The following is an 8247-nucleotide window of genomic DNA, read 5'->3' as shown; positions in this document are numbered from 1 at the left end:
AGTTATAGCTATTATTTGTATCTGCTAAAGTTTATTAGTTTTGGCAATCATCTTGAATTTGGTTCACTCCAAAAGTCAATAAGTTGTAGATGTACATCCAATGATTACTTTCTGAAAGGTTTATTAAAATCCTTTTTGTGGTTCACAACATATTTTGCTAACAAGCCGACAGAATTAATTTTGAATAATTAATAGTAAAATTTTAAACAAATATTGCAAATCCAGCAAGAATTAAACTCTTTTTCTCCAAACTGATGATTTTTAAAGAGCTATCCACAACAGGTAAGACATTATTTGCTCATAACCTTTTCACAAACCCTCTTGTGTCTTTAAATGCTTCTGAAGTAAATCTGCTGCTCTTTGTTGTTTCCACTAGAGGTCAGTCTTTGACTTTGTTTATTCAAAATGCTCAGAGGCATTAATCTTCAATGTTTCATTGATATTTCAACCTATATATAAGCTTATATGTTTTTGAAAATATAATTAGGTGTTTAATACCAAAATAAAATATTTTTTATCCCATTGTATAACAAAAAAATTGTGGGTGTAAATGAAAATGGAGACATACTGGGATCATAGCAATCTGTCTTCTTTGTAACATTTATGTTAACCCCAGAAAAGAAATAAATTGACCCTTAATCAAGCATTTTCTCAGAAAACTTTGTATTAATGTAATGCAAAATAAACTACCTGCAATATATCTGAAACTTTTCAGATTTCAAATAAGTGAAATATTGTGAAATAGACAATATTATAAAAATTACAACTGAAATTAACTTAAAATCACAACCCTTTTGTTCACATTCTTCACAGAACATACACAAATGTATTCACTGTGTAGACCTCAGAACACAACACTATGTAAAAAGAAAAGCTTTTGCTTTGGAAACCTTGTTTCTTTGACCCAACAGGAGCAGCTTCCTGTTTCTGCCCGTTTCTTAACAGCACACTGTTACCAAAGTTTCATGTTCAATACCCAAAAGAAGGAACCTCTCTGAAATGATTTTACACATTACATGTACTGAAAACTCCAATATAAACAGGCATGTCCACGTCCTTATCATTGAGGCATAGTATAATGTCTTTCTCTGCAAGCTGAATTGCTTTTCCAGTTTTCAGTCGTATGAGTTGTTGAACATCTGTCCAGAATGCCATTGTATGAGTACATTGATAGAATAAATGAGAAATTGTTTTCAAATGTAGTTCACAGAATGTACAAGAATAGTCAATATCCAGTTTACATCTTTCCAGTGTGTTTTTAACAGGGTATACATTATGAAAATTTTTAAATGAAACCTCTTTAATTTTATTTGTCATGCAAAATTTATCCCCATTTAACCAAACTTACTTCCAATTAACTCCTTCACAGATAGAAGACTTAAAAAAATCTACCAGGAAGTAAAATAATCTTTTGTAGACAAGTTCTTATAAACTTGATGGAACATTTTTTTAGTAATCTCCATTCCACCTAGCATTATGGGACTTTTAAATTGGTCTCTGGATAAGTTATCAGATTTTGTACCTTTGAAGAGCTGCATCATAGAGTTTGGAACAGCATCAAAAACTACAGCATACTCTTTAGGTGTTGCAGGTATGTTAAATCTGGTCAGAAATTTAGTATATGACATCAAAGTCCCATTATCATTTAACAGTTGTTAAACAAGCATAATTCCATTATCCATCCAGTTTATAGTAGAGTGATGTATTCTTGTACAAAATATTTCTATTGTTCCAAATGTAATACGTAGTTGGAGAGAAATTGTGCTTGTAGGCAAGTTTCCAAGTCAGAAGAGCCTGTTAGTGAAACCTCGATAACTTTTCGATTTTATGATCACATTTTAATAAGAATTGGAGTCCACCTGCCAGATTAAAAATATGGTTGGGGAAAGTGTTCCAAAGCATATCCTTTTCTTTTGATAAGTTGGTTAACCATTTCATCTTAAAGGAATTATTTAGCATTTCTAAACTTAGAACATATAATCCACCAAATGTTTTGTTATTACAGAGAATATCTTTTTTTAAATAATGACATTTATGTTTCCATATAAGTCAAATAAGATTTTATCTAACTTTTTGCATACATCCTTTGGCATTTCTAATGATAAGGAAGTGTATACAGATCTTGAGATTCCCTCAGCTTTTGACAGTAATACCCTCCCATTTAATGACAGGTCTCTCATTAGCCACATGTTAAATTTTGTTGTTATTTGTTCTATGATGGGGCCAAAGTTTGAAATGCTACATAAATTTAGATTTTTCTCAATAACCACACATAAGTATGTAACTTTCTCTTTAACAGGAATACCATTAATTTCAGTCAGTGTGTAATCTTTTAGTGAGAACAGAACAGATTTATTAAGATTCATTTTTAGACCTGATACTGAAGAGAATTCTTGGATGCAATCAATTGCATTACTCACCTCATGTACATTAGAGAGGAATACTGCGGCATCATCAGCCAGCTGTGATAATTTGAAGTGTCTATCTAGAGTTAAGATACCCTGACCTCTTTTAATATGTACAGACATAACCTGTGTTAACCAGAAGAAATAAGAATGGGCTTTGACACAGGTTCCCTGTGAGAGAAGTTTCTCTGTTCTCAAACACATCAACAGTTGCATAAGGAGCATACAATCACAAAAACACCTGGAAGCATTTATGTTCATGAGCACAGCAAAAGACATTCTTATGTCCCTGACAATAACTTGGTCATAGACAGAGTTGCAGAAAAAGCAACTTGTTGAAGAAACTCATTATCCCCCAACATTGAGTAGAATACCACATACCACTGGTGTTTTTTAAGATTAGTGTCTTTATGTCTTTGTGAGTATTCAAGTTAAAATATTTATTACATTTCATTACATTTGTTGGGATCCAGGGTGGTGGTCTGGGGTTTTTTGCTGCAGTTTTGTCCCTTTTCCACCAGAGGATGCCGTGAGGGCATTCTGGAGAGCGTGGCTGACGGTTGCCGGTCGACCAGCACAGCTGCATGTCATCTCGTTATCAGGAGGAGGATAAGAGACGGGAGCAGCCTGCGCTCCGGTGCCAGAGTGTTAACCAGTAATGGTACTACAGGCCATCTGTGTTCCTCGCAGCACTACTCTCCTCGTGAACCTTTGTTGTGACTCACCGTGTACCATTCTCCTCAGGTGACTCCCCTTGACGCCGTGGCGTTTTCTCTCACCACCGGTAACCCGCATCGACATAACATCGACATAACTGACCTTCCCGGATCTCTCCGCTGGCTGTCCCCGTCACTCCTCTCCATGGGAAGTAAAAACTCTGTCCGTCCTCCAACGCAGTCCCTCTGCCGATCCAGCAGCAGACCTCCTCGCAACCACCCTGGTACCACAGAAATCCGCCCTGGCTCAGTTCTCCACCCATTTCTCGTAAGAACGTTCCATTGTTTCAACATTTCTAGTTCCTGTTGACATCATACTCACCTCCACTTCTTTTCCACTCCAGTGAACCCGAACCCAGCTCTGTGATCGACCATCCTGATTATTAGTTATTATTTTTCCCCTAATAAATCACCTTTTTTTTGATTCTCTCTCTCTCCGCCTGGTGTATCTGCATGTGGGTGCGAAAACTTGAACCGAACATGACAACATTTGGGTTTATTATATCTCATAATACAGTATATTTAATGTGTTTAGATACATGTTGTATATTGGTTCAGCCAGAGGGACTTCAGTGTGATGACGCCTTCATTTCTTTGTGAGTATTCAAGACTAGAACACTAGGCTCTATCAAGTCAAGATCAGTGCTATTGGCGTAATTTGAATGGCGAACTGTAGTGAATCATGTTTAAAGTATTGTGACACCTGTACAAAGCGTTTACAACTTTTTGCACACGATTGTTGATTGAATGGTTTATTTGATAGGGACAGATCAAGACAATCAGATGCCTGCATCACAGTGTTTATAGCTATGGCTATTTCACAACACATGTCCCTAGAAGCAACTGCAGGCTGGCCAAGTCAAAAACTCCAGGGCTGTTTTGTAGTCCTAGTCTGTCCCTCCGCTATTGTGATCTCTGATCACTTACCAGTACAAATGGATATCATTTTCCCAAATTCCCATACCAATTATCCACCCTGGAGACTGGATTCATTGTCATGAAGTTGGGTGAAGGTGACGAACCCTGAGCGCAGACTCATATGGAAAGATAAACTAATTTATTTAGAAATTAAAAGCAAACCAAAGCAAAGGCTGACGTGGCAGCAAAACATAAACTAAATACAAAAACACTAACTAACTTAAACAAAACATGAACAGGCCTGAGAAAAGACTATACCAAACAGAGCATGGGGAGCGACAAGGCACGAACAACCAGCAGGACAGCACTTCAGCGAAGCAAAAGTATGACAATGAACCAGCAGAGAGGTAGAGAACGTTACCGGGTTTTAAACACAGAGGGTAACGAGGTAAATGGGCGCAGGTGATTGACGACGATTGCAGGCAGGTGGAGATGGGCGTGGCAGGAGAACGAGAGATAGACTGAGGAGGAGTGAATGATGGCTGAGGCACAGGGAACAAAGACACAAGGAACAAGATAAATGAATAAAATAAACAATAAACTCAAACTGAAACAAGACGACAAAGTGAATACAAAAACCAGATCCTAACATTCATCACCACTATCAGATGAGGATTTTTGTAAATTTATCTCACACCCTAATGATCTTTTCGTAGAAATAAATACAACTCCAGACGTGTCAATGTCCATCATTTGGAAGTTCCTTAAGGCTTACCATAATCTGAGAAGCTGATATATAGAGCTAGGCAGTGTGTCTATGAACATGGGGAGAAAACGGGCAGACTTTCTCATCAGCTACGCCAATCTGTATCAGATTACGCTATCTAGGGGATCAAATCACAATCGGGGCAAATAAAAACAGACCTGAAAAAGATTAAGATGATTATTGAATGCTTTTATCAAAACCTTTACAAGACTAGGAATATAACCCCAATCACACACATTGAGTTCTTTTTGGACAATTTAAATTTTCCAACTGGAATCTCATACTACGGCAACCCTTCCACAAATTTTATCACAGGCTACAACTTCTGTTGTTCTAAAAAAAGGCAAAGATCCTCAGAAATGCAAATCTTATTGTCCAATTAGCTTGCTGCATGTGGACTATAAAATTCTTACAAAAGGTCTGGCACTTCATCTTGAAAAAGTGGTCTCTGGCATAATTCATACCAACCAGACTGGTTTTATAGCAAATCGACAATCCTACTCTAACGTCATGTATGTAATGACGTCGGCTATGTAGTGTACTTTATTCGGAGAACTCAACTAGTTTAGCTGAAATGATAATTGCGCTGAATGCCAAGAAGGCTTTCGATTTCATTGAATGGCCATATCTATTTTTCACCTTAAAGAAGTTTGGGCTAGGCCCGAGTTTTATTTCATGGATTAGGACTTTGTACTCCTCACCGCTGGCATCTGTGCGTACTAATAATGACATATCAGACCATTTCAAATTAAATCGGGGCACCATACAGGCCTGTCCTCTTAGTCCCCTCTTGTTCGACCTTGCAAAAGAATAGGCCATCGCACTCAGGTTGGACCCCCAAATCATAGGAACCCCTCGTGGTCCTACTACTCATAAGATATCATTATATGCAGATGACCATCTTCTGTATATTTTTGACCCACTGATATCTATTCCCAGGATTTTGGAACTCTTTCAAATATTCAATAAATTTTCTGAATATAGACTGAATTTTATTAAAACTACCTTTTTTCCTGTTACCAATTATCAAGGGACTATTCAGGATACCCGTTTAGGGTAGAACAAGACTCCTTCACTTATTTAGTGATACAAATTTCAAGAATGCTTAGCAGTCTTCTTAAATATAATTTCTCCCCTCCTATTGATAAAACCAGAGAGGACTTGTCATGGTGGTTAGTCCAACGGATATCTCTGGTAGGTCGGGTCAACACTGTCAAAATGGTTATCCTTCCAAAAATTTTATAACTCGTCCAAATGATACCAGTTTTTCTTCCTAAATCATTTTTTAAACAGTTAGATGAGATGGTATCTACTTTTATTTAGCACAAAAAGTGTCCAAAAGTTTGAAGATCTGAACTCCAGTGTGCTAAAATAGATGGAGGTTTAGCCCTGCCTAATTTTTTATATTATTGTGCAGTGAATATTCAAAAAAATATCTACCTGACTTTGCATGTTTAAGGAGCACATGGGACCGCTGTGGGCTGCTATGGAGCTCCACTGTGGTACCCCTGTGTCGCCTGTTGCTATGATATGCTCAGCGTTTCCTATTATTCATGGTGGTCATATCAAGAATCCCATCATTAGAAACTCCATCTCTATTTAGTATCAATGCAGACGCCACTTTGGGGTTAAGCAATCACTTTTCTGTGTTCCTATAACATTAAACCCTCTCTTTACACCAGCCCAGTCGAACCCTGGCTTCAAAACCTGGCATAGCTTTCTGCATTGTTTACCTTAGCAATCTTATTGAGAATGGATCTTTCATGGACTTTATTAAATTAGCCAAAAAAATCTGACCTTCTGTCACAAGGTGGGGATATGGCGGCGAACCCAGAACGCAGACACATGGCTTAAAGGAACGAAAATTACTTTATTAACTAAAAATGACAAACAAAAAAGCTGGCGTGGCAGCAAAACAAACACTAACAAAATCCAAAAGCGAGGAGCGAAGGCATAACCAGAGGGAACAAGAACTAACAGGCAAAGCGGAATGATCCAGTGAGGGGTGAATGAGAATGACCGGTTCTTAAAGACAGAGGATAATGAGGAAAATGGACACAGGTGAGTGAGAATGATTACAAGCAGGTGGAGATGGGCGTGGCAGACATAATAGGAAAAGTACTGGGGAGGTGGAGAGTGACAGGGCATGAACACAGAAACTAACAGAAAACCAGAAACAAAACAAAAGTCTACACAAACACCAAAAACCATGACACCTTCCCCAGTCTCACTTTTTTAGATTCTTACAAGCTCATAGTTTCATTTTAAAACATTATCAAACCCACATGTCTCTCTCATCCCTTTGTTTTCTGGAAGATAACTTGTATACTCAGTCGTTAACTAATGCCCCTTTCACACGGACCCTAACGGTCCTGGCTCCACTCTACTCGGCTCGCTTTGCGAGCGTTTACATCTGCCTTTTTTCGCGGTAGGTCCCTGCTTCATGGGCGGCGCAAGCTTAGCTCCTGTTCACTCATTGGTCGTGGGTGTGACCAGATGCAAGCATAAAGATCGAACGGTCAGAATATAAACAAAGCTTACCCTGCAACGTTTAGCCATCTGTCCCCCAGCTGAAGGCGCTGTAAAGCCTGAAATCTCCGGCGGATAACAGCTGTCCTGCTCCGCGCAACAATCGTGGCATCCAGAGCATTTCTTCCACTGCGCCTCTCTTCCTGAAGTCTCAGGAGAATCCCCCATAAATTTAAAAAAACAGCAACAACACAGGGCCAACATTGTCCATAGCACTTTCGTTGTTTACACAACTTGCGCTAAGTTTCGGTAGCACACCCACCCGCGCCGCGGCCCCGCCCCCCGCAACACGAGGAGGCGTTCCTCTGCTACCGACCAAACTGGCTGGTGTAAACGCGATGCATTCTTTATAGAGCCGAACCGAGTAGAGCGGACTTCTGAATTAGGGGCCGTGTGAAAGAGGCACAAGGGTCAAATTTCACGGTTATACAACTCCTTGCTTCATGCGAGTCCCCCCTCCCTGTCTAAACCAGGGGTGGAAATTAGCACCCGCCACTGGCCAAATGCGGGTAAATATTTGAAGTGGCGGGTGAATTTGATCAACGCACACGCCACTGTGGCGGGTTGGCAATTTGAACAGAAAAGGTGTTATTTGTCCTCTTGACATATAGGGGGCAGCAATGTGCTCGAGTTGCTGCTGTTATGTCGATCCCCGTTCCCAATGACTTATATGGAGTCATTGCCCGTTCCCCCATCAGATACAGTTCCCCCTATGCCTCCGTAAATAATGACTTATCTATTAACAGTATTGTTTAGAGGGGCAAATATTTCTCATTAAAAAAACAAAAAAAAGATAATTCTTTTAAAAATAAAATGTGCTGATAATATCATAATACAGAGGAATAAACACAGTTAAGGAGTTGTTGGTAAATTATTTTTGTCCCATGTTTTAGAGGGGGAACCGATTATTTCAGACGTCTGAAATATTTGGTTCCTCCCTGGTAACTTTTGCAAAAAAAGAACAAATGTCTCC

General features: G+C 39.1%; 1 long non-coding RNA gene across 1 annotated transcript; it reads left to right on the top strand.

Moving 5' to 3' along the window:
* The first annotated feature begins 211 nt into the window (after positions 1-211).
* LOC119617220 lies at positions 212-3534 on the top strand. The gene is made up of 3 exons (XR_005233442.1): positions 212-3066; positions 3150-3389; positions 3466-3534. It is a non-coding gene; the product is annotated as an uncharacterized LOC119617220 (long non-coding RNA).
* The last annotated feature ends 4713 nt before the right edge of the window (positions 3535-8247 follow it).

Source organism: Kryptolebias marmoratus, linkage group LG7 (genome assembly GCF_001649575.2).
Source record: "Kryptolebias marmoratus isolate JLee-2015 linkage group LG7, ASM164957v2, whole genome shotgun sequence".
Classification (NCBI taxonomy): domain Eukaryota; kingdom Metazoa; phylum Chordata; class Actinopteri; order Cyprinodontiformes; family Rivulidae; genus Kryptolebias; species Kryptolebias marmoratus.
Note: the sequence above shows the minus strand (reverse complement) of the source record. Positions and strands in the feature narration are given on the sequence as shown.